The 27,888-nt window shown below is 37.3% G+C and overlaps 1 long non-coding RNA gene across 1 annotated transcript in view; it reads left to right on the forward strand.

Moving 5' to 3' along the window:
* LOC133228633 (uncharacterized) overlaps positions 1 to 22,436 on the forward strand; it is a 751,016-nt gene extending 728,580 nt beyond the window's left edge. Inside the window, exon 5 of the long non-coding RNA XR_009730301.1 lies at positions 15,152 to 22,436. This is a non-coding gene — a long non-coding RNA (uncharacterized LOC133228633). The remainder of the gene's footprint in view (positions 1 to 15,151) is intronic.
* The last annotated feature ends 5,452 nt before the right edge of the window (positions 22,437 to 27,888 follow it).

The following is a 27,888-nucleotide window of genomic DNA, read 5'->3' on the forward strand; positions in this document are numbered from 1 at the left end:
CTTTAATACATTTCACATTCATTTCTGTAAGTGATGTAAGAGATTCCTGATTTCATCTTTTGTCATGTGGTTTTCTGGTTTTCCCAGCACCATTTATTGAAGACACTATATTCTCCTTATTGAGTAGTTTTGTCTCCCTTGTCAAATATTACTTGAGTTCAGTTCAGTCACTCAACCATGTCTAACATTTTATGACCCCGTGGACTGTAGCACACTAGACTTCCCTGTCCATCACTGACTCCCAGAGCCTACTCAAACTCACGTCCATTGAGTCCATGATGCCATCCAGCCATTTCATCCTCTGTTGTCCCCTTTTCCTCCTGCCCCCAATCCCTCCCAGCATCAGAGTCTTCCAATGAGTCAACTCTTTGCATGAAGTGGCCAAAGTATTGGAGTTTCAGCTTCAATATCAGTCCTTCCAAAGAACACCCAGCACTGATCTCCTTTAGGATGGACTGGTTGGATCTCCTTGCAGTCCAAGGGACTCTCAAGAGTTTTCTCCAACACCACAATTCAAAAGCATCAAGTTCTTCAGCGCTCAGCTTTCTTCGTAGTCCAACTCTCGCACCTATACATGACTACTGGAAACCATAGCTCTGACTAGACAGACCATTGTTGGAAAAGTAATGGCTCTTCTTTTTAATATGCTGTCTAGTTTGGTCATAGCTTTCCTTCCAAGGAGTAAGTGTCTTTTAATTTCATGGCTGCAGTCACCATCTGCAGTGATTTTGGAGCCAAGAAAATAAAGTCTGTCACTTTATCCATTGTTTCTCCATCCATTTGCCATGGAGTGATTGGACTGGATGCCATGATCTTAGTTTTCTGAATGTTGAGTTTTAAGCCAGCTTTTTCACTCTCCTCTTTCACTTTCATCAAGAAGTTCTTTAGTTCTTCTTCACTCTGCCATAAGGGTGGTGTCATCTGTGTATCTGAGGTTATTGATATTTCTCCCGCCAATCTTGATTTCAGCTTGTGCTTCATCCAACCCAGCATTTCTCATGATGTACTCTGCATATAAATTGAATAAGCATGGTGACAATATACAGCCTTGACGTACTCCTTTCCCAATTAGGAACCAGTCGGTTCCTCGTCCAGTTCTAACTGTTGCTTGACCTGTATACAGATTTCTGAGGAGGCAGGTAAGGTGGTCTGGTATTCCCATTTCTTTAAGAATTTTCCACAGTTTGTTGTGATCTACAGGTCAGAGGCTTTGGCATAATCAGTAAAGCAGAAGTAGATGCTTTTCTGGATTCTCTTGCTTTTTCTATGATCCAACAGATGTTGGCAATTTAATCTCTGGTTCCTCTGCCTTTTCTAAATGCAGCTTGAACATCTGGAAGTTCATAGTTCATGTACTATTGAAGTCCGGAGAATTTTTAGCATTACTTTGCTAGAGTGTGAGATGAATGCAATTGTGTAGTAGTTTGAACATTCTTTGCCATTGCCCTTCTTTGAGATTGGAATGAAAACTGACCTTTTCCAGTCCTTTGGCCCCTGCTGAACTTTCCAAATTTGCTGGCATATTGAGTGCAGCACTTTAACAGCATCACCTTTTAGGATTTGGTATAAGTTGTATACCTGGGCTCCCATTGTGTTACATTAATTTGAGTGTCTATGTTTATACCAACAATTACCATACTATCTTGAATATTATAGCTTTGTAGTAAAGCCTGAAATCAGGAAGTGTGGGGCATGATGATGTTGACCTTGTTATTCTTTTTCAGGATTACTTGGGCTATTCAGGGTCTTTCACAAATGAAATTTAAGGTTGTCTTTTCCATCTCTGGAAAACACCATTGGAATCTTGGTAGGGAGTGCATCTATAGATGGGTTTGGGTAATATGAATATTTTAACAATATTAACTTTTCCAAATTGTGAACATGGAATATCTTTCCGTTTTTGTTGTCTTCAATGTCTTTTATGAAAGTCTTGTGGTACAGCACTTTCGTCTCCTTGGTTAAATTTATTCTTAAGTGTTTTATTATTTTTTATACTACTGTAAATGGGATCATTTTATTTATTTCTGTTTTAGATATTTTGTTATATAGAAACCAAACTGTGTTCTGTGTGTTTATTTTGTATCCTGAAACCACCAAATCTGTCCATTAGTTCTAGTAGTTTTGGGTGGAGTCTTTACTATTTTTTCTATATTAGATTATATCACCTGAAAACAAAGACAGTTTTATTCCCTCCTTTCCTATTTGGATCCATTTATTTCTTTTCTTGTCTATTTTCTGGCTAGGACATCCAACACAGTGTTTAATTGAAGTGGTGAGAGTTAGCACACTTGTCTTTTTCTGATCTTAGAGAAAAAGTTTTCAGCCTTTCACCACTGAGTATAATGTTGACTATGGGTTTATCATATATGACCTACATTGTCTGAAGATAATGCTGTGTATACTCAGCTTGTTGAATGTTTTTATCTCAAAAAAGATATGGTATTTTATCAAATGTTTTTTTCTGCCTCTGTTAGATGGATGTATGATTTTTTAACACTTAATTCTATTAATGTATTATATCACATTTATTAATCTGCTTGTATATTAACATCCTTGCCTCCCATGGACAGATCCCATTTGATGGTGGTGAGTGATCCATGTAATATGCTGTTAACTTTGGGTTGCTAATACGTTGTTTATAATTTTTGCATGTATATTTATCAGGGATATTATTTTATAATTTTCTTTTTTTGTAGTATTCTTATCTGGCTTTGGTATCAGGATAATGTTGGCCTTGTAAAATGAGTTTGGGAGTATCCCCTCCTCTTCAATATTTTGGAAGACTTTGAGAAGGATTGATATTAATTCTTCTTTAAAATACCTGGTAGAATTCACCAGTGAACTCATCTGGTCCTAGGCTTTTCTGTGTTGGGAAAATTTTTCTTTAACTGATTCATTCTCCTTACTCATTAGTGATCTCTTCAGAGTTTCTATTTCTTCATTATACAGTCTTGGTAAGTTGTATGCTTCTAGGAATGTATCTGTTTCTTCCAGGTCATCCAGTTAATTGGCATATAATTGTTCATGGTGATCCTTCACATTTGTGTGGTATCAGTTTTAATGTCTCCTCTTTCATTTATTTTTTAATTAACCTTTTTATTTTATACTATAGTATAACTGATTAGAAATGTGGTAGTTTCAGGTGTACAGTTTCAGCTGTACACAAACATGTATCTTTTCTTCCCCAAATTCCCTGCAATCCAGGCTTCCCCATAAAATTGAGCAGAGTTCCTTGTGCTATGGTGTAGGGCCTTGTTGGTTTTCCATTTTAAATATAGCAGTGTTCTGACTTTAAGTCTTCCCACTTTTTCTTAGTTTAGTAAAGTGTCCTTTTTATTTATTAAAAAAAAAAACAGTTTATAGTTTCACTTTGCTATTGGTTTTCTGGTCTCTTTTTCACTTATTTCCACTCTGATTTTTGTCATTTGCTTACTTCTGCTAACTTTGGGCCTAGTTCATCCTTCTCTAGTTTTTTGAGGTATAATGTGAGGTGGTTTATTTGAGTTCTCTCTTGCTTCTTAATGTAGGTGTTTATCACAAAACTCTCCCCTCTTGGAACTGCTTCACAGTGTCCTGTAGGCTTTGATATAGGACAAAGTGTAATTGTACTTACACTTTGATTTGTTTCAGGACATATCTTGATTTTCCTTTTGATTTCTCCTTTACCCATTAGTCCTTCAGGGTGTTGTTTAATCTCCACTATTTGTAAATCTTCCAGCTTTCATTCTGTTATTTATTTCTACTTTCATGCCACTGTGGTCAGAAAAGATACTTGGTATGATTTCAGTCTTCTTAAATTTGCTACTACTTATTTTGTAACCAGTCATGTGATCTATCCTGTAGCATGTTTTGTATGCAGTTATGAAGAAAGTATATTCTACCATTGTTGGATGGAATTTTTTGTTTATGTATGTAATTTACATTTAATCTAAAAATGTGGTCATGTCCCTTATTTCCTTCTTTATGTCTGGATGATCTATCTATATGGTTGGAAGTGGAATACAGAAAGTCCCTAGTTATTGTATTGTTTTCTATACCTCCCTTCAGATCTGTTGGATGTGGAATTGCATATATTTGATTGTTATGTCTTGATAAATAAAGCATATATATATGTATCTTGATAAGTATATATCTTGATAAATAAAACCCATATACATGGGCTTACTTGGTGGCTCAGACAGTAAAGAATGTGCCTGCAATGCAGGAGACCCAGCTTCTATCCCTGGGTTGAGAAGGTCCCCAGGAGAAGGGAATGGCAACCCACTCCAGTGTCTTGCCTGGGAAATCCCATGGACAGAGAAGCCTAGCAGGCTGCAGTCAATAGGGTCACAAAGAGTGGGATGTGACAGAGTGACTGACACTTTTATTTTTCGTCATGATATAATGACCTTTTTTTTTTTTTCTTTAATAGAAAATTATTTAATTAGTATACATGTGTTCCCCATCCTAAACCCTCCTCCCTCCCCACACCATCCCTCTGGGTCGTCCCAGTGCACCAGCCCCAAGCATCCAGCATCGTGCATTGAACCTGGACTGGCATCTCGTTTCATACATGACATTTCACATGTTTCAATGCCATTCTCCCAAATCTTCCCACCCTCTCCCTCTCCCACAGAGTCCATAAGCCTGTTCTATACATCAGTGTCTCTTTTGCTGTCTCGTATACAGGGTTATTGTTACCATCTTTCTAAGTTCCATATATATGCGTTAGTATACTGTATTGGTGTTTTTCCTTCTGGCTTACTTCACTCTGTATAATAGGCTCCAGTTTCATCCACCTCATTAGAACTGATTCAAATGTATTCTTTTTAATGGCTGAGTAATACTCCATTGTGTATATGTACCACTGCTTTCTTATCCATTCATCTGCTGATGGACATTTAGGTTGCTTCCATGTCCTGGCTATTATAAACAGTGCTGCGATGAACATTGGGGTACACGTGTCTCTTTCCCTTCTGGTTTCCTCAGTGTGTATGCCCAGCAGTGGGATTGCTGGATCATAAGGCAGTTCTATTTCCAGTTTTTTAAGGAATCTCCACACTGTTCTCCATAGTGGCTGTACTAGTTTGCATTCCCACCAACAGTGTAAGAGGGTTCCCTTTTCTCCACACCCTCTCCAGCATTTATTGCTTGTAGACTTTTGGATCGCAGCCATTCTGACTGGTGTGAAATGGTATCTCATAGTGGTTTTGATTTGCATTTCTCTGATAATGAGTGATGTTGAGCATCTTTTCATGTGTTTGTTAGCCATCTGTATGTCTTCTTTGGAGAAATATCTATTTAGATCTTTGGCCCATTTTTTGATTGGGTCATTTATTTTTCTGGAGTTGAGCTGTAGGAGTTGCTTGTATATTTTTGAGATTAGTTGTTTGTCGGTTGCTTCATTTGCTATTATTTTCTCCCATTCTGAAGGCTGTCTTTTCACCTTGCTAATGGTTTCCTTTGATGTGCAGAAGCTTTTAAGTTTAATTAGGTCCCATTTGTTTATTTTTACTTTTATTTCCAATATTCTGGGAGGTGGATCATAGAGGATCCTGCTGTGATGTATGTCAGAGAGTGTTTTGCCTATGTTCTCCTCTAGGAGTTTTATAGTTTCTGGTCTTATGTTGAGATCTTTAATCCATTTTGAGTTTATTTTTGTATATGGTGTTAGAAAGTGTTCTAGTTTCATTCTTTTACAAGTGGTTGACCGGATTTCCCAGCACCACTTGTTAAAGAGATTGTCTTTAATCCATTGTATATTCTTGCCTCCTTTGTCAAAGATAAGGTGACCATATGTGCGTGGATTCTTCAATATCTGCAAATCAATCAATGTAATACACCACATTAACAAATTGAAAAACAAAAACCATATGATTATCTCAATAGATGCAGAGAAAGCCTTTGACAAAATTCAACACCCATTTATGATAAAAACTCTCCAGAAAGCAGGAATAGAAGGAACATACCTCAACATAATAAAAGCTATATATGACAAACCCACAGCAAACATTATCCTCAATGGTGAAAAATTGAAAGCATTTCCTCTAAAGTCAGGAACAAGACAAGGGTGCCCACTTTCACCATTACTATTCAACATAGTTTTGGAAGTTTTGGCCACAGCAATCAGAGCAGAAAAAGAAATAAAAGGAATCCAAATTGGAAAAGCAGAAGTAAAACTCTCACTATTTGCAGATGACATGATCCTCTACATAGAAAACCCTAAAGACTCCACCAGAAAATTACTAGAACTAATCAATGACTATAGTAAAGTTGCAGGATATAAAATCAACACACAGAAGTCCCTTGCATTCCTATACACTAATAATGAGAAAACAGAAAGAGAAATTAAGGAAACAATTCCATTCACCATTGCAACGAAAAGAATAAAATACTTAGGAATATATCTACCTAAAGAAACTAAAGACCTATATATAGAAAACTCTAAAACACTGGTGAAAGAAATCAAAGAGGACACTAATAGATGGAGAAATATACCATGTTCATGGATTGGAAGAATCAATATAGTGAAAATGGTATACTACCCAAAGCAATTTATAGATTCAATGCAATCCCTATCAAGCTACCAACAGTATTCTTCACAGAGCTACAACAAATAATTTCACAATTTGTATGGAAATACAAAAAACCTCAAATAGCCAAAGCAATCTTGAGAAAGAAAAATGGAACTGGAGGAATCAACCTACCTGACTTCAGGCTCTACTACAAAGCCACAGTTATCAAGACAGTATGGTACTGGCACAAAGACAGAAATATAGATCAATGGAACAAAATAGAAAGCCCAGAGATAAATCCATGCACATATGGTCACCTTTTTTTTTTTTTTCCTCTTGTCACTGTTTTTGGCTTAAAGTCTGTTTCATCTGCTCTAAGTATAGTTACCTATGCTCTCTTTTGGTTTCAGTTTGCTGGCATGAAATATGTTTTTGTTGTCCTTTCACTTGGAGCCTATATATGTAACCTAAAGCTGTAGTGTTTCTCTTGTACACACCGTGGCATAAAATTGGGTCTTTTTTTTTTTTAATCAATATACTATTTAAAAAATAGTATACTCTATACATTTTTATTGGGAAATTCAGTCCATTAAATTTGGTATGATTTTTTTGATAGGAAGGGACTTCTTTTTTTCTCTTTGCTCCTTTAACTGGGTCAAGAGCCAGTTGCAGATACATTCATAGTGATGAGAAGTTGGGCACATGGCTAGGGACTTTCCCAGTGGTGCTAATGGTAAAGACTCTGCCTGCTAATGCTGGAGTTGCAAGAGACTGGGTTTGACACCTGACTGGGAAAAATCCACTGAGGTAGGGAATGGCAACCCACTCCAGTACTCTTGCCTGGAGAATCCCATGGACAGAGAAGCCTGACAGGCTACAGTCCATGGGTTCACACAGAGCTGGACATGACTAGGCATGCACACAGGGCATGTGAGAAGGGCAGAGGCCGACACTGGGCTCTTTGGCAGCTGCAGAGGCCCTGGACGTCTGTGTGCTCGCCTGTGGCTGTGTACTCTTCACTCCGTGAGCAAGCTTCAGTGGGGTAGGCTGGGAACGTACACGTGCACAGCTGGAAGGGTTGGCTACAGGCTGTTGTGATGATGCTGGTCGATACCAGAAGGTGGGGTCTGCTCTGGCCTGCAAGCAGCAGTGGGGACCCTATCTACGGATGTGCTCGTTCACTGCTTTACTCTCTCTCCTTGTGTGTGCATACTGCTGTGGATGCTGATGCCAGGCATCAGACTAATGGGTTTAATTGCATAGCTGGAGGGGTTAGCCACAAACATGGGCACAGCGGTGGGAGTCAGCTGGGATGTTCCAGGCTGGTGTCTTGCACTTACACAACTGCAGAAGCCTGAGCTGGCTGCAACTGGGGCTCCTTGGCTTTGCTGAGGTTGGGGAGAGACTCAGGTAGCTGGTGTCGTGATAGCAAATACCTGTGGGGAGAAAGCTGGAGAGATCACAGGGGGTCCGTGGCAGCTGTGCTGGCTGTTGGCTTCATCCATGGCAAAATCTGCTGAGTTTGTTACAGAGGCAGTCTCTGTGAACTGTGATCAGTTCTGCTGCACGTCTGCTAATAATACTCTCTGCTTTTCTTCCCTGTTCCAAGCTGGCTCAATATGTCTCAGCTTTGCCAATCTGTGTGAGGTGAAACCAGACTGGGATCTGTGTGGTGCTCTGTGAGGGTGGGGAAGCCAAGTCGTTCACCTCATTCTTCATTTCCTGGCAAAAGGAGCTCCTAGCTGGGGTGTTCTTTCTTGGTGTTGAACAATACCTTTTGGGGGATGGGATGATCCAGGCAAAGCAGTCATCTTCCTTTTTTCTTGTACATTTATTCTCAGGTTGGTTGGTTTGTTTCACTGTGTTGCTAATTCTTCCTAAGTGGGCTCCAGAGGTCTTTTGGAGCTATTTTTTTGTTCATGTATATTGGTCCGATTGTTGATCTTCATGGGGGCATGTGGAAGCTGGGTTTTCTAATGTTGCTTTTTGCTCACCCTCCAAACTAATCCAAGAGATTACGTTTTGAAATACTTTTATAACTCCTTTGAAATTTTATATCTCTTAAATTTCATATAACCACTCAAGATTTTAAGTTAAGACTTTCATAAAATGATAATTAAAGCAGAATAAAACAGTTTCATAAGTATGAGTTCCCTTAGGTTTTATTTTGGAGAGAACTTGATTCGTAATTACTTGTAGGGAAATGTGTCTTGGAAAAGATAGAAGTAAGGAAACTCAGTTGTACCTCCATGATTCATATAGCCTTGGCTTGAACTATCTGCCTCGTGGAACTAAACGTGTTTCTTTAGAAACTTGCTAATAGAATTTATCCTTTAAAGTTTTGATTTATGAACTACTTTAAGTGAAAATGCCTTATTTGTTTTTCCAAATACAAGTTTCTGGTAGATTTAAGAACAAGAAAAACTTAGACAAAAATCCTGTCTATCTTTGTGCCATGATGATTAAAATAGTGCCTTGTAGTTACTCTCAATCTTATCTTCTTTGACAGTGATTAATTTAATTAAATCATTTGACTAAGAACTAGGAAATCAGGTTTAATTAATGCCATTCTGACTCTGCTGCCGCTGCCGCTAAGTCACTTCAGTCGTGTCTGACTCTGTGCAACCCCATAGACAGCAGCCCACCAGGCTCCCCTGTCCCAGGGATTCTCTAGGCAAGAACACCAAAGTGGGTTGCCGTTTCCTTCTCCAAAGCATGAAAGTGAAAAGTGAAAGTGAAGTCGCTTAGTCGTGTACCACTCTTAGCAACCCCATGGAGCCTACCAGACTCCTCTGTCCATAGGATTTTCCAGGCAAGAGTACTGGAGTGGGGTGCCATTTCCTTCTCTGCATTCTGACTTTGAAGGAGACCTATTTATTATTTAGTATTCTGAATTGATATCAAGATAGTTTTGGTTAATTTATTTCATAATTTTGTATTGGTTACCTACCATGTGCCAAATGTTCTTCTAGGGAATGTGAAATCAACACAACAACAAACAAATAATAAAATAAAAGTACATATATTTCTGCCCCTGTAGGTTTTAAGGTAAGTCACATAGGGGAGTTATAGGATTTTCATGATGGCAATTGTGTTTCTGTCTTTAAATTTGCCTTTCAAATATTTCTCACATTCATCTCATCCGTTCCTTTTCTACCCTTAGTAATTGAGTTCTGACCTTCGATTTAGTTGTCACCAAAATTATAAAATATTTTAATATCAATTGTTTTATTTATATGTTAAAATTAGTTACCACTATGTTCCAGAATATCCTTACTAAATCATGAATTGAATCATGTCTATCCATTACTCAGGGCTTCCCTGGTGACTTGAGTGGTAAAGAATCTGCCTGCAATGAGGGAGACCCAGGTTTGATTCCTGGGTCAGGAAGATCTTGAAGAAAGGAATGGCTACCCACTCCAGTATGCTTGCCTGGAGAATTCCATGGAATGACGAGCCTGGCGGGCTACAGTCCATGGGGTCGCAGAGAGTCAGACGTAACTGAATGACTAACACTTTCATTTTCACCCTTACTCAAAAATCCTTGCTTATCTTTGCCCATAGAGGAAACCTACATTCCTCAAGATAGCATAGAGGGCCTTCTGTGGTTTTAAACCAGGGTGATCTAGTGGACACACTTTGACTGTTTACCCTCAGTCACCATTCTAGGAACCAGAGATCAAAAATTGCCAACATCTGTTGGATCACTGAAAAGCAGGAAAATTCCAGGAAAACATCTACTTCTGCTTTATTGACTATGCCAAAGCCTTTGACTGTGTGGATCACCAAAACTGTGGAAAATTCTGAAAGAGATGGGAATACCAGACCACCTGACCTGCCTCTTGAGAAATCTGTATGCAGGTTAGGAAGCAACAGTTAGAACTGGACATGGAACAATAGACTGGTTCCAAATAGGAAAAGGAGTACATCAAGGCTGTATGTCACCCTTCTTATTTAACTTATATGTGGAGTACATCATGAGAAATGCTTGGCTGGATGATGCACAAGCTGGAATCAAGATTGGAGGGAGAAATAGCAATAACCTCAGATATATAGATGACACCACCCTTATGGCAGAAAGTGAAGAAGAATTAAAGAGCTTCTTGATGAAAGTGAAAGAGGAGAGTGAAAAAGTTGGCTTAAAACTCAACATTCAAAAAACTAAGATCATGGCATCTGGTCTCATCACTTCATGTCAAATAGATGGGTAAACAGTGAGAAACTTTATTTTTTGGGGCTCAAAAATCACTGCAGATAGTGACTGCAGCCATGAATTAAAAGATGCTTGCTCCTTGGAAGAAAAGTTATGACCAACCTACATAGCATATTTAAAAGCAGAGACATTACTTTACCAACAAAGGTCTGTCTAGTCATGGCTGTGGTTTTTCCAGTAGTCATATATGGGTATGAGAGTTGGACTATACAGAAAGCTGAGCACTGAAGAATTGATGCTTTCAAACTGTGGTGTTGGAGAAGATTCTTGAGAGTCCCTTGGACTGCAAGGAGATCTAACCAGTCCATCCTAAAGGAAATCAGTCCTGAATGTTCATTGGAAGGACTGATGTTGAAGATGAAACTCTAATACTTTGGCCACCTGATGCGAAAAACTGACTCTCTTGCAAAGATCCTGATGCTGGGAACGTTTAAAGGTGGGAGGAGAAGGGGATGATAGAGGATGAGATGGTTGGATGGCATCACCGACTCAATGGGCATGAGTTTGAGTTTACTCTGGGAGTTGGTGATGGACAGGGAGGCCTGGCATGCTGCAGTGCATGGGGTCGCAAGGAGTTGGACATGACTGAGGTACTGAACTGAACCGTTCTACACCAGCATAAATGATATTCCCTTGTATATCTTGAATCTTTCTGCCTCCATATTTCTTCTTTTTTTTTCTTCTTTTTTGCATATATTTCCTTATCTCTGATTGTCTGTACTTGTCCTTTGCTCATAGCTCAGTTAGTAAGGAATCCGCCTGCAGTGCAGGAGCTGCTGCTGCTGCTAAGTCGCTTCAGTCGTGTCCGACTCTGTGCAACCCCATAGACGGCAGCCCACCAGGGTTCCCCGTCCCTGGGATTCTCCAGGCAAGAACAATGGAGTGGGTTGCCATTTCCTTCTCCAATGCATGAAAGGGAAAAGTGAAAGTGAAGTCGCTCAGTCATGTCCAACTCTTAGCAACCCCATGGACTGCAGCCTACCAGGCTCCTCTGTCCATGAGATTTTCCAGGCAAGAGTACTGGAGTGGGTTGCCATTGCCTTCTCCGGCAATGCAGGAGACCCAGTTTCAATTCCTGGGTTGGGAAGATCCCCTGGAGAAGGCAATGGCATCCCACTTCAGTATTCTTGCCTGGGAAATCCCATAAACAGAGGAGCCTGGAGGGCTACAGTCCATGGGGTCGCAAGAGTCAGACACAACTTAATGACTAATCCACCACTTTTCCTTCAGTTTCCAGCAATGTCTTTGATACTGTTTTCTAATTTGTTAAAGTTACTAACATACATGTAACTCTTCTTCCACTGAATTTGAAATTCTGGAAATAATAGTTGTTTTTTTATTTTTTCCAAATTTCCCAATATTTCTCAGTAGTTGCAATAAACAGTATAATATATAATTAATATCTGATCATTTGACTATGTTGAGGGAAGAAGAGAGCAGTACAAAGTCTGAAAGTATGTGCTGTGGTGCCACAAAAGCAAACGAGGAAGGCTTTGAATCTGAGCAAAAGAGCAAGTCACTAGGCAACTTGGCATCTATCATATCTGAAAGGAGAAGTGACATTAAGAAAGCGAGGAAAAGATGCAATAAGCACTCACTGCATACTTCACTCTTTCCTTCACACAGAATAAATAGGCATTCAATTACCAATATCTTTTAATGCATTCTGTAGTTTTTCCCTAGATGATTTACGTTTATAGGACCAAGGCAGTCAGCTTGTATTTTGCGAACCCAGGGGCTATATAATAAATACTTACATGGTACTAATGATATAAAAATAATGTTTTTTTTTTTTTTTTAAATCAAGGCACTTCTTTTTTGGTGGTTAGGTTATTTGGTGATAAGACTCAGTGCTTATCTGTTTCACTTGAACAAATTAGTTTCTAAAGTTCCTTGTGAGAACTTACTGTCAGACGTTTTCCAGCATTTAAAACTTCATTTATTTTTTTTAAACCTCATTTTAATTCACTGTAATGCAACATGCACACACAGAAAGACACTTTTTTGTTTCTCATTTAAAAATGCAATACAAATTCTACCTGTATTAAAGTCAGGAAATAGGCGATATGAAAAGTGTTACAAAGTGTTTAAAATTTTTAAATGATGAATAAATTTTAGAAATGAAGATTTTACTATCACAGCAAAAACTTTGGGATACTAATCCTAACACACATATCCCTTGCTTTGAGATACCTATTCAACTTTTCCCAGTCAGTGAATGATGATTAGGAATGAGATAGAAACCACATGTACATATCGAACAGAACTGGAGGGAAGGAGAAATGGTGTCCCATTAGAGGAGGAGTTGACCAAGTAAGAGTCAGGGTGCTCTCACTGGTATCATCCAACTCTCTAAATGGTGTCATTCTCACAGATGTCTGTGTTCCAGGAATCCTCCAAGCACCGGATCATATGGAAGGCAGGCTTATGAGCCTCGTTTGTTAAAAATGTGGTGTGTCCAGTTAGCCACTATAGTCTCCAAGCATGAGGTTCTGTTATAAATATGACAGATCATAATGATACATTTCTTTCTGCCCACTTTCCTGGTTTAAACAATTAAGCAGAATACCAGCAGTATCTGTATACACAGGAAAGCATCTCCATACATGGTTGATTATGCCAAATCCTTCCTGAGGGAGGCACACTAATATTTCAAAATCTCCCTACGGTGCCAACCATCAGCATCACATCTCATTCTAAGTTATCTTTGTGAGCATATATTAGTAAATTATCTCAAAATGTTCTTTTTGCTTTGTATTGTTTAACTCAGTGAAACTTATTAAGATGAAGTTCTATGTTTTTAATCTCAAGTATTGATTATTAAGTTGTATAATTTGGACATTTCCTCCAGTCTGAGGGTTTTTTTTCCACACATTTTACACTTATAATCATTACTTTTCTGTCATTTCTCCACCTTATGTCTCTACTGTGGGAGTTCATTCCTTTGCATGCCCTCATTCAACTGTAAATAAAGAGGTTTTTTAGCTAATCAGCTGAACAGATTCTCATTGTTTCTGTTTTTTTTTGTTTTTTTTTTGCCTCTGCCCTCTCAAATATTTGTTTTAAAGGTTAAACATTACATTCTAGAAACATCTTGAGCAGATAGAAATATCCATGAAGTGTAGTCATTCAGATCTGGTATTGGAACATTAACACTGAGAAATTAAGCATGTGAGAGTCAGGAAATTCCGAAGTTAAAATTCCCACAGCAACATTAATTTATCTACATGAGAAAGATATAGAATTAAAAGTCCTCCATGGTTACCTTAACAGAGAACTCTTTATAAAGTGTATGTACATTTTTATAGCTAAAGATATGCTGTGTGATACTCTGCATTTTGCACACTTTACAATTTCACCATAATTATGCCTAATTAAATGAGTGGAAATACTGCGACATATTGCACTCAATATCATTCACTGACTTAATTCTAACATATCATATACCTGATTTAGAAATGCTTTTCTACTTTCATTTCAATATCGACCTCTCAACTCATCTAATCATTATGTAAAATTTACCCACACAAAGCATATAACTTGGATGGAGATTTGGCTAGCTTTATCAAGCCATCTGCTCATATTTATCTAAGTAATGTATCCATAGACAAATTTGCCATAGCTGTTTTTCCTTTGAAAAGATTGCAGACATTCAAAAATGGTCTAATAATTATTTAAAGTAAAAATACTCTTTCGAACAACTTTTAATATTTGTCTTTGAAAATTTGTGCAATGTTTATTGTTGCTTTCTTCTCCTTGAATGTTTTTTTAATATAATATATAATATGACATATGTAAATATTTGTGCTTCCCTGGTGGCTCAGACAGTAAAGAAACCGCCATAATGCGGGAGACCTGGGTTTTATCCGTGGGATAAAGGACATATCCCTGGAGAAGGACATGGCAACCCACTCCAGTATTCTTGCCTGGAGAATCCCCATGGACAGAGGAGCTTGGTGGGCTAGTCTATGGCATTGCCAAGAGTCAGACATAACTGAGCGGCTAACCACACACACACACGCAAGTATTTATATCTATTTATACCTATATATCAATATATATGTATTTCTAGGTATAAAATTTATTATTTAATTTATTACACATTATATTCATATATATCGTTTGTTATATACTATGAATTTACACCTATAAGTGTATAATATATGGGCCTTCCTTGGTGGCTCAGATGATGAAGAATCTGCCTGTGATCCAGGAGACCAGGGTTCGATCCCTGGGTTGGGAGGATCCCTTGGAGAAGGAAATGGCTATCCGCTCCAGTATTCTTGCCTGGAGATTCCACGCATGGACTGAGGAGCCTGGGTGGGCTATAGTCCATGGGATTGAAAAGAGTCAGACACAGCTGAGTGACTAACACTTTCATATATAATATGCATATTCCCAAGGCTGTGGTATAGCTAACTTGTTCTTTTTTTTTTTTTTTAAGGAATTTCAAAAATATGCACTGAATGCTCTTCAATGAGTTTTACTTGGCTTCATAAACAAGAACTTTTGTTTCTTCAGAAAGGTAAGAAACATTACAAGTTCTTTGTTTGGTCAGCTGAGTCTTTTAAAATTCATCCTGTTCTTACAAATCTTTATAGTTTAACAGGTATGTTTCAGTTCCTTATGTCACTGTCAGAATTTTCTAATGGGATATACTAATTTTCATTCTTCACACTTAGTCTTATTTTGTTTCAAATTTTATTCAAGACTTGGTAAAAAAAAATTATCAAAAAATTGCATTTGTTTATAAATGCACACTTTTTCTTCATCTTTATTGACCTATTGACTTGGTATGATTTGGTTTTAAATAAAGTGGATCATTATGATAAAAGGTAGGTCACTTCGTCACTCTTATCTCCTTTTCTCCGTCTTAAGTTATTCATGATCAGAATAAAATGTAATGTTCTTGCCTACTTTTACATCTCCTTATAAATTTTAGTATTTTATGTTATTTCTTTAAAATTATTTTCAGATTTTAATTTGAAATGTTAAAGTTATAAATTAGCTTGATGAGATCAGATATTTCTATAGCACTTAATATTTCTAGCTAAGATCAGAATATATTTATTCCTTTGCTATTTAATTTTTTTCTGTTAGAATTTGTAACTTTCTTCCTTTGTTCTAACACAATCCTCATGAAGTGTATATCTGACTAGAAGATAAATGCTTGCTACAGCTAATGAAAACTGATCTTTTTTCAATATTTTCAATTGCTCCTATATAAGGATGATATTTAACTATATTAGTCAAATACCCACATTCTTTTTAAAGCCATTTCATTAATTCATTTAGATTTTGTTTTGGATTTAGCTTGTCAGTCTTCTTGTGATAGAGGCTATTTTTGAAGGAATTATTATCAAAATACCATAGTGTTATTATACTATTTTTAAAATGAAGCTCTAGGGCAGAGGGAAACAGTCAGTGGGGTTGCTAAAACTCAGTACTTACAGTGAGTCAAAGAAAGCAAATAGCAGAGTGGTATCAGTATTAGAGTGTTGTTGTTAATATATTTTCCATTATTAATACATATGTAATGTTATTTTATGGTATAGAATAGAAATCGGAAAATAATAGATTTCATGCTTTTTTGCATTCCCTTGAATATACTGCACACATTTGTAGAAATTATAGCAAATCATCTTTAGGGTTGTAGATGATTTTGGAACTGATTTTAATATTGTAACATAAATAGTACTTAAAATTGAATCCTTGTGAAAGCATGAAAGTAGAAAAATTAGAATGCTAAAGAAGGTAGATTGCTTTTCCTAGAGATTATATATACATATATGAGGCTTATCATGAGGTTAACATGAGGCATAACATGAGGCTATCTTAACATTTGGGTGACATTTTCTCTAAATGTTAAAATTTCTCTCAAATTTTTTTTTTTTATTTTGTTTAGTTGGTTTTTGTTTTGGTCAGGGAGGGTAATGATTTTTACCTATTTTAATGTTTGCTATTATGTAACCCGTTTTACTGACCAGTTTTTGATAAATTTTTGTCACATTTACAAAGTTAAATTGCAGAGCACCCTATTGGTCTATATATCTTCTTAAGTTGTGTGGTTTTTCTCTTGATTATGCTTCACAATTCTCTGCTATTTGACATGCATAGTAAATTTACTTTTATATACCAAACTTGGTAGATGATGCATTATAAAGACTCTGGAATTTGTTACCTTTATCTAAAGAGTGTTTAGTTTTGCCTGGACAGAGAATGAAATTACTAGGATACCATGATCCTTTGGAGGTTTGGTTTTCAATTTTTGAGGCATAGGTGTGTCCTTAATCATAGATCATATCCCTTAGCCAAGAAATATGTGTCTGCTTCATAAGACACAGATATTACAGAGTTTCAGCGGAAAATGTGATGTGCTTCCTAAGCTATTCTAGCTCAGTAGGACTCCAAATTATGTCTTTCCAGCTCCTCTTGTTGGTTAAATTTTCTATTCCAGTTAGTTAACCCTCCAAATATCGCTTTATTTGAATTTTCTTGGATTGTTGTCTTATACACAAGCATTTTGGAAATCACCAAGAATTGAATGACAGTTACTGACAATGTGTGGCCTCTCCTCAACTGTGGCTTCCTCTAGCCTTTCAGGCAGTCCAGAACTCTGACTTCTGAAGCCTTAGCTTTTTAAGGCTGCCATTTGTTTGCTTGGGAGTTGATCCTCCACATTGCCTATGAACTGAGTAATGTCCTTTGTGAAAAATCTGGTTAGATGTTGACCTCACCCACTGTGCAGCATTTTTTTATTTTTGAGTTGTTTTCTGTTTAATGCCTGTCTGCCTCTGGTGACTTTCTAGCAACTTCAGTTATTTTTTTCTTATTTGTTTTTCTCCCTGCCACCACTCTAAGTTTAGGATGATTACTGATAAGTAATCTTTCTTCTTAAAAGTAGTGTTACACTTTTGTTTAGTTGATTGAAAAATCTTCTCACATCTTCTGAAGATTAACAGTTAAGACTTCTATCTTTTTTCCCCTCAATTATTTCTTATCCAGTCAGCACTAGATTTAAAATTTGTGTCTTGATGTTTTTCTTTCATGTTATTGTCTGTAGTAAATGTCATTTGTACCCTATCCAGTCATCCTTTATCAGGCTAATTTTACCATTCTCTATTTGATGATATATGTTGACTGCAAACAGTTCACAGTTTACAGTTTCTTTCTTTGAGAGAACTGTGCTCAGCCACCTTACCTGGGAAATCACATTTCTCCTGTGGGAAAACTGCAGATAATGACTGACTGAGGCAAGGGTTACAAAAGGCCCCTTTCATTAAGGTGGGGACAGTTCTGCCATGTAATTTATTCTCCATAGCCCTAGCGTTTTGTTCCAAAAGCTCAACTTTCTTGAGAAAACATATTAGCTCTTTATCCTCCCTTATCCTATTTTCCTCATTAAATTAATAGGGGTTCTTATCACTCCCTGAAAATCACTTGTGCATAATCTCTATGTCAGGTCTTGTTTCTATGGAAGCCAAGATACATGACATTGACTTTCCTTAAACATTTATAATTCTTGTGCATTAATTCTGTAAGAGAAAGCACTGAATAATGGAGTGAGAATTCTGTGTACTTGAAATGGACTTGTCAGTTAGCAGGGTTTAACTGTTGATACTTCATACCCTAATATAGGATCTGGAGTGACTACTAAAAGGTAAGATGTCTTTAACATTTGAATTGTTGCTCCACGGTATATAGTAGTGATGTAGTAGATGTAGTGATTTTATTTTTCCCAGTATCTACAATGTGCCTTAGCTTGTTTGTTTGTTTTCTTTTTAAAACATGTACTCTATTTGGAAGTCATTGAACATCCTTTAAACTATAAACATGTGTTTCTCCAAATTTGAGAAGTTTTTGATCTTTAATCATTCAATATATTTTTCTGTTTCATCCTCTCTCTTGCTGGGATTCCAATACCCAATTAATGAAACTCTGTTCATATATATTTTTAGACATATACAGTTGTGCTTGAGGTATCAGTGACCAGCAGAGATGCTGTGTGGAGCCTTTGGGTGACACTTGTGTTTCAGATATAGTAATGCTAATGCCATCCTCTGTAGACAATATTCTCCTTTGGAGAGAAAATTAAAAACAGAAAAACCAACAAATTTTCTTGCCACTGGGCTTTAGTAGAAAGCGAACACTTAAATGCTGACTGCCAAGTTCCTAGGAGATCTGAGAGACTCATCATGAAATGCATGTGGTTTGACCCACAAAACCAGACAGCTGGATGTGCCCATGGGTGACATATATGAGGTTGGGCTTGAGTAGAATGAAGCCATTATGTCTTGTGAGCAAGTGTCTTCCCTACTTTGTTTCCTACCATCTTTCTTCCTGATTTACTGGTTGTCTTTCAATGCAGCTGCTGCTGCTGCTGCTAAATCGCTTCAGTCGTGTCCGACTCTGTGCGACCCCATAGATGGCAGCCCACCAGGCTCCACCGCCCTTGGGATTTTCCAGGCAAGAATACTGGAGTGGGTTGCCATTTCAATGCAGAACTGTGCCTTAATGGCAAGTCTCCCTATGACTAATTCACTGAAAAGAAACACAAAAAATCAATTATGGTTTAGTGGTGGTTCTAAACGATTATACTGGATCCACCCTAAGTTGCAAAATTCTAGCACTATTGCCTCAAGGATGGCGTACAAGAAGTAGTGAAAGAAAATTCCTAGAATGGCAGAACTTTTAGAAATGTACCTGCTGTTTATTTTATGTGTAATGAGAGAAGGCCAGAGATGCAGATTTTCAGTGATTTATTATCAGTGGATAATGATTTGCCTGAATGTTTAGAGATCATTTTGAAAATTGGTGACAAGATAGACTTGAGGAAGTTGACTATGGATGGTCTTTTTCAGGCAAAGAGAGTAGAAGTATTTTTTATTCTATTCTATTAAACAACACTTGCCAGAGCAAGTTCAGCTGAAAAGAATCTTAGTAATCAGGTAGTTAAAATGACCTGTCCCAGGGATGTCAGTCTGCCTCTTGCCTCAGCCTCCCTTGTTCTTGCATAATAGTCTCTTTAATAGCTTATTTCTTGAGCTTATCCCATGGGCCCAGTAACATGGATTTTTACCCAAGGCCAAAAATAATAATATTAAAAAAAAAAAAAGACCCTGGACATTGTGAGTGTTCATTTGCCAACAGGAGAGTTCAACATTGACTTAATGATATAGCAGGTCAGGGACACTGGAACGCCTCAATAGTAATAGGAACAGTGACCTGTTCTCATTAAAACAGAAAATTACTATGAATATGGACATACTTTTCCTTCTAATAATACTTCGAACAAAATTACTTACCATTTCTATAATGTCTTGTTTATCATCATAGTAATCCACAGAGCACTGCTTCTGAGCAGCAAACTTAAAAGCAAATGAATTTTAGCAATGGGCTCATGCTCCTGTAATTCTCTGGTTTATGTTTCTCATCACGTGAAGTAGCTGGACTAATAGAATTATTTAACGGCCTCTTAAACACTCATATATGACTTCAGGTGAAAAGCAATACTTTGTTTGGTTGTAATAATGTCTTTTAAAATGTGGCATATTCTCTGATCGAGCAACCAATATTCGGCACTCAGCACTCTTTCATAACCAGGGATCTTGGTGTGGCACCAGTGAGTGCTTCTCTCAGTTACTCCTGAAGAGTCTATAACAGAAATTTTGCTTCCTGGGTCTGTACATTTTGGCTTAGCTAATCTTTAGGTCTGAATTTTCAAGGGAGGACTGTGTTCATAGAGACAAAGCTATGGTTCTACTAAATTAGAAGGTGAAACTTCTGTCCAGCTACCTTGGGTTAATCATGCCACTGAACTAATAGCAGAAAAGAGAGTTACTTTCTGGAAGAGGTGGTCCTGAGTATCATGGTTAAAATGAGTTGTTCGTGTCCACAATTTAATTCATGGTGACAGGGAAGAGTATATCTTAAATGCAAGGGACCTTCTGGGGAACTTCTGTATCATGTGATAAATTTCAATAGGAAAACAAAACACCTAGATACAGACAATACTGTTGCTAGCACAGACCCATCAGGAATGATGGTTTGGATAGATGTACCAAGCAATGAACTGTGAGTAGATAAGGTGTTTGCTGAGGGCAAAGTGAATAAGATTGTTTCAAATAGCAGCTATGACCACCTAACTAGTCGCAGTGAAATATGCTTTAGTAGTTCTGTTTTTCTTTGCTTTGATTTGATGCATGTGTGTGTGTGTATATTACCCAGTTCCCCTTTTGTCATTTCTTATCATTCTCTGTCTACATTAAATGTGTTTAGAGCAGTTAACCTTATATCACAGTATTTGAGTTATAGATATCAATGGAGGAGTATGACTCAACTAGAAGAACATGGATAAAGTGAGACTCTATGTATCTCTTTCACCTAAGCATTAGCATACCTTTTCTGTAAGACCGGATTGCATAATTGTAAGCAAAAGCATGATTTTGGTGATATATTTTTGGGAAAGTGTAAATGATTACATATGAGTATAAGAACACCAGGTTGGCATGTAGATTATGTGGTGTGGATTAGAGTTGGCCAAAAGGGGAAGCATGCATGAAGGTTGGAATATAGAAGTAAAGCAGTGGCTGTTATTCTCAGATGAGTGTGTAGTCACAGACAGACTTCTGTGGGTCCTAGTTTGTCTTCTGCTCATTGTCTAATTTGTTTTCCCTAACACTGGCCAAGGACCCCCACCATATGACTGACTGTGGATTCACAGAGACAGGAGTTTACCATAAGCTTGTCTCATCTCCCATTTACATCTCCAATTTAGTCCCTGGATGTATGTAGTATGTTGGATTTGCCTGTCAACTGCTGCCTTACCACCTGTGCTAGCTAGCACTTCAGGCAGATTCATCAGTAATTCTTTGTTTCCTTAAACATCAAATTCTAGAATTTCACTTGCCTAGGACCTCCAATATTTGTTGTACAGTTGCTCAGTCATGTCCGACTATTTGTGAGCCCATGGACTGCAGCATACCAGGCTTCCCTGTCCTTCATTGTCTCCTGGAGTTTGCTCAGACTCATGTCCATTGATATCATCCAACCATCTCATCCTCTTTCTCCCTTCTCCTCTTGCCCTCAATCTTTCCCAGCATCAGTGTCTTTTCCAGTGAATCAGCTGTTCCTGTCAGGTGGCTAAAGTACTGGAGCTTCAGCTTCAGCTTCAGTCCTTCCAATGAATACTCTGAGTTGATTTCCTTTAGGATTGACTGTTTTGTATATGATATACTTCCTATAATAAATCTCTATTTAACCTTAGTCATAGTTGCTCTACTTCCCTGATTAGACCTCGAAGAGTTGACTCATTGGAAAAGACTCTGATGCTGGGAGGGATTGGGGGCAGGAGGAAAAGGGGACGACGGAGGATGAGATGGCTGGATGGCTTCACCGACTCGATGGACGTGAGTTTGAGTGAACTCCGGGAGATGGTGATGGACAGAGAGGCCTGGTGTGCTGCAATTCATGGGGCTGCAAAGAGTCAGACACGACTGAGCGACTGAACTGAACTGAATATGTTCAGTGATACCGAACTAGCTAATTTCTAGCTAATTTTGCTATAGTTGTAGAAATCAATCTGGTCTTCTTAAAAATTTATCTTATTCCTTCATAATCTAATTTTTGACATGTCATTTTAAATTCATATATTTTATTGTGTACTTGAAAATCTTATTTTCTTTGAGAAGGTATTTTGAATTGTCTTAAACTTTTAAGCTAAAATTTACTGGAAAATTATCAGAGTAGATTGAGTTGTAATTGTTCTGTAAGGTTAATTCTTGTTGCTGCACAGAAAGGTATGACATTTAACAAAAATTAAATAGCAGTTATTGAAAAAAATAAAATTCTTTCATACATGTGCCACACTATGTTGAACACCTCAAACTTGGAAAGTTAAACTTAAGTCAAGCTTAAATCTCATCCTTTTCATCTCAGTGGCCTCTGAATTAGTTCTCTTTCCTCATATTTGCACAAATCATTAGAAGTGATCTTCTTCCAGTGTTGAATCTTTCTACAAAGGCAAATTTGATTTTTCCTGTCCTCTTTAAATGTCTAGCTACTATCAGAGTAGGAAGTACAAATCACTAGTATGATTTGGCCCCCACCAACTTAAAACTTATCTCCTGTCATACCATCCTCTCTCATACAAAATCAATTAAAAAGCCTTGAGAAATTACCTGATTTACTGTGCAAGGTTTTTCCCACCTCCCTGTTTGTGAACCTGTTTTTTTGTTTTGGTCTTCATAGGAAAAAACTACTCAGTTTTGTCTAATACATCATCACATCTAAGAGGTTTTTCCTAATCTCCATTACTATAATTTATAAATATCTTGTGATAAGAATTATAATTTTCACATGTTGATAAGAAATTATTATCATAAATAATTAAATAAAATGTAACTATTTATGGAAAAGCAGTCACCCCCACTGAGCTTTAACCTCCTTGAGGAGACAAGCCAAGTCATAGAAACTTTTATCTACAGTGATAGGCATGCTTGTCTCCTGCTTAGTGCTCCATCAATATTCAATTAGCAGCACATGTTCTAGTTCAGTTCAGTTCAGTCACTCAGTTGTGTCAAACTTTTTGCAACCCCATGGACTGCAACACACCAGGCTTCTGTGTCTATCACCAACTCCTGGAGCTTACTCAAACTCATGTCCATAGAGTCAGTGATGCCATCCAGCCATCTCATTCTCTGTCGTCCCCTTATCTTTCCCAGCATCAGGGTCTTTTCTAGTGAGTCAGTTCTTTGCATCAGGTGGCCAAAGCATTGGAGTTTCACCTTCAGCATCAGTCTTTCCAATGAATATTCAGGACTAATTTCCTTTAGGATGGACTGGTTGGATCTCCTTGCTGTCCAAGGGACTCTCAAGAGTCTTCTCCAACACCACAGTTCAAAAGCATCAATTCTTCAGCACTCCAACTCTCACATTCATACATGACTACTGGAAAAACCATAGCTTTGACTAGACGGACCTTTGTTGGCAAAATATTGACTCTTCTTTTTAATATGCTGTCTAGATTGATCATAGTTTTTCTTTCAAGGAGAAAGTGTCTTTTAATTTCATGGCTGCAGTCACCATCTGAAGTCATTTTGAGCCCCTCAAGTAAAGTCTGACACTATTTTCACTGTTTCCCCATCTATTTCCCATGAAGTGATGGGACCAGATGCCATGATCTTAATTTTCTGAATGTTGAGTTTTAAGCCAACTTTTTCACTCTCCTCTTTCATTTTCATCAAAAGGCTCTTTGGTTCTTCTTCTATTTCTGCCATAAGGGTGGTGTCATCTGCATATCTGAGATTATTGGTATTTCTCCCACAATCTTGTTTCCAGTTTGTGCTTCATCCACCCAGCATTTCACACGATGTACTATGGATATAGGTTAAACAAACAGGGTTACAATATACAGCCTTGATGCACTCCTTTCCCAATTTGGAACCAGTCTGTTGTTCCATGCCCAGTTCTAACTGTTGCTTCTTGACCTGCACACAGATTTCTCAGGAGGCAGGTCAGGTGGTCTGGGATTTCCATGTCTTTAATAATTTTCCACAGTTTGTTGTGATCCACATGGTCAAAGGCTTTGGTATAGTCAATTAAGCAGAAATAGATGTTTTTCTGGAACTCTCTGGCTTTTTTGATGATCCAACGGACGTTGGTAATTTGATCTCTGGTTCCTTTGCCTTTTCTAAACCCAGCTTGAACATCTGGAAGTGCATAGTTCATGTAATGTTGAAGCTTGGCTTGGAGAATTTTGAGAATTACTTTGCTAATGTGTGAGATGAGTGCAATTGTGTTGTAGTTTGTGCATTCTTTGGCATTGGAATGTAGTTTGCGCTTTCTTTGGGAGACAAGGGTGCCCACTTTCACCATTACTATTCAACATAGTTTTGGAAGTTTTGGCCACAGCAATCAGAGCAGAAAAAGAAATAAAAGGAATCAAAATTGGAAAACAAGAAGTAAAACTCTCACTGTTTGCAGATGACATGATCCTTTACATAGAAAACCCTAAAGACTCCACAAGAAAATTACTAGAACTAATCAGTGATTATAGTAAAGTTGCAGGATATAAAATCAACACACAGAAATCCCTTGCATTCCTATACACTAATAATGAGAAAACTGAAAGAGAAATTAAGGAAACAATTCCATTCACCATTGCAACGGAAAGAATAAAATACTTAGGAATGTATCTATCTAAAGAAACTAAAGACCTATATATAGAAAACTATAAAACACTGGTGAAAGAAATCAAAGAGGACACTAATAGATGGAGAAATATACCATGTTCATGGATTGGAAGAGTCAATATAGTGAAAATGAGTATACTACCCAAAGCAATTTATAGATTCAGTGCAATCCCTATCAAGCTACCAATGGTATTCTTCCCAGAGCTAGAACAAATAATTTCACAATTTGTATGGAAATACAAAAAACCTCGAATAGCCAAAGCGATCTTGAGAAAGAAGAATGGAACTGGAGGAATCAACCTACCTGACTTCAAACTCCATTACAAAGCCACAGTCATCAAGACAGTATGGTACTTGCACAAAGACAGAAATATTGATCAATGGAACAAAATAGAAAGCCCAGAGATAAATCCACGCACATATGGACACCTTATCTTTGACAAAGGAGGCAAGAATATACAATAGATTAAAGACAATCTCTTTAACAAGTGGTGCTGGGAAAACTGGTCAACCACTTGTAAAAGAATGAAACTAGAACACTTTCTAACACCATACACAAAAATAAACTCAAAATGGATTAAAGATCTCAACGTAAGACCAGAAACTATAAAACTCCTAGAGGAGAACATAGGCAAAACACTCTCCAACATACATCACAGCAGGATCCTCTATGACCCACCTCCCAGAATATTGGAAATAAAAGCAAAAATAAACAAATGGGACCTAATTAAACTTAAAAGCTTCTGCACAACAAAGAAAACTATTAGCAAGGTGAAAAGGCAGCCTTCAGAATGGGAGAAAATAATAGCAAATGAAGCAATGGATAAATAACTAATCTCAAAAATATACAAGCAACTCCTACAGCTCAATTCCAGAAAAATAAATGACCCAATCAAAAAATGGGCCAAAGAACTAAATAGACATTTCTCCAAAGAAGACATACAGATGGCTAACAAACACATGAAAAGATGCTCAACATCACTCATTATCAGAGAAATGCAAATCAAAACCACTATGAGGTACCATTTCACGCCAGTCAGAATGGCTGCGATCCAAAAGTCTACAAGCAATAAATGCTGGAGAGGGTGTGGAGAAAAGGGAACTCTCTTACACTGTTGGTAGGAATGCAAACTAGTACAGCCACTATGGAGAACAGTGTGGAGAATCCTTAAAAAACTGGAAATAGAACTGCCTTATGATCCAGCAATCCCACTGCTGGGCATACACACTGAGGAAACCAGAATTGAAAGAGACACATGTACCCCAATGTTCATTGCAGCACTGTTTATAATAGCCAGGACATGGAAGCAACCTAGATGCCCATCAGCAGATGAATGGATAAGAAAGCAGTGGTACATATACACAATGGAGTATTACTCAGCCATTAAAAAGAATACATTTGAATCAGTTCTAATGAGATGGATAAAACTGGAACCTATTATACAGAGTGAAGTAAGCCAGAAGGACAAACAACAATACAGTATACTAACACATATATATGGAATTTAGAAAGATGGTAACAATAACCCTGTGTACGAGACAGCAGAAGAGACACCGATGTATAGATCAGTCTTATGGACTCTGTGGGAGAGGGAGAGGGTGGGGAGATTTGGGAGAATAGCATTGAAACATGTATAATATCATGTATGAAACGAGTCGCCAGTCCAGGTTCGATGCACAGTACTGGATGCTTGGGGCTGGTGCACTGGGACGACCCAAAGGGAGGGTAGGGGAGGGAGGAGGGAGGAGGGTTCAGGATGGGGAACGCGGGTATACCTGTGGCGGATTCATTTCGATATTTGGCGAAACTAATACAATATTGTAAAGTTTAAAAATAAAATAAAATTTTAAAAAAAAAAAAAAAAAAAAAGAAAATGACCTTTTCCAGTCCTGTGGCCACTGCTGAGTTTTCCAAATTTTCTGGCATATTGTGTGTAGCACTTTAACAGTATGTTCTAGAGTTCAGTAATAAATTATTGAAATACTTTGACTTTTGTCTTATAAGATCTTTACAAATACATCTGTTCATGTATGACATTTAGCAGTGGTACTTAAAGAAGCATTTGAAATGGCCTAGATACTTTATAAAGTTAAGAATAACAAAATTGGCTTGAAACTGAAGTTAGCAAAATTGCCTATATGATAGTTATATGCTCTTTTGAGCTTTTTCTTTTCTTTTTTTTTTTTTTTGAGCTTTTTCTTAATGGTTTTATGTTTTCTCAATAATACAATTCAGTATGTCATGATACAATTAAGACAGAGCTAAAGACCTGCATTTGCTAGAATATGATACATTTCAATAATTACTAAAGTTAATGATAGTATTAAAGTAGTGTTGCTTTTTTCAGAGAAAAGTATTCTACAAACAGTATAAGCATAGTAGCTTCTAAAGTTAAAAATGAACTTCAAATTTTGAACTCATTATCTTAAAATCACCTTTAGCTCTGACATAACATAAATTTCTAAAGGCCATTTCTAGGATAAATTTAGAAGTAGAGCAAGAGATTCAAATATGTATTTTTGTGCACTTGGTAAGATTAAGCTTCTACTTTAGTGGAAGAGACATTCAAAAATGACCATCTATCATGTATCAGCCATTATAACTCAGTGGTTTGCGTTTTTAAAACTCTAAATTCCAGTAATTTGAGATATTTGGAATCCATGTGTTTCTGTCAACTCTGAAACTGTTTGCAAACATGTTCCTCACGAAGGATAAATCTGCCTAATAGTTGTTTGGGTACATATTAGTAATACTGCAAAGTCTGCTTAAAGTTTGTGCAAAGGTGGAGTCATATAGTTTTTATAACTGAAAAGACTTCCCCAAATCATCTTTAAACAAAACTGCAAAAAATATCTTGGCTTCATATTTAATTAGAGTGAAGCCTTCTCCCCATGGGACAAGCACCTCATTAAAACACATTTCCAAACCACTTATAATGATTCTTTGACAATTTGGATATCCCAGGTGCTTTTCAGCTTATTGGGGAAT

Source organism: Bos javanicus, chromosome 17 (genome assembly GCF_032452875.1).
Source record: "Bos javanicus breed banteng chromosome 17, ARS-OSU_banteng_1.0, whole genome shotgun sequence".
NCBI classification, from domain to species: Eukaryota; Metazoa; Chordata; class Mammalia; order Artiodactyla; family Bovidae; genus Bos; species Bos javanicus.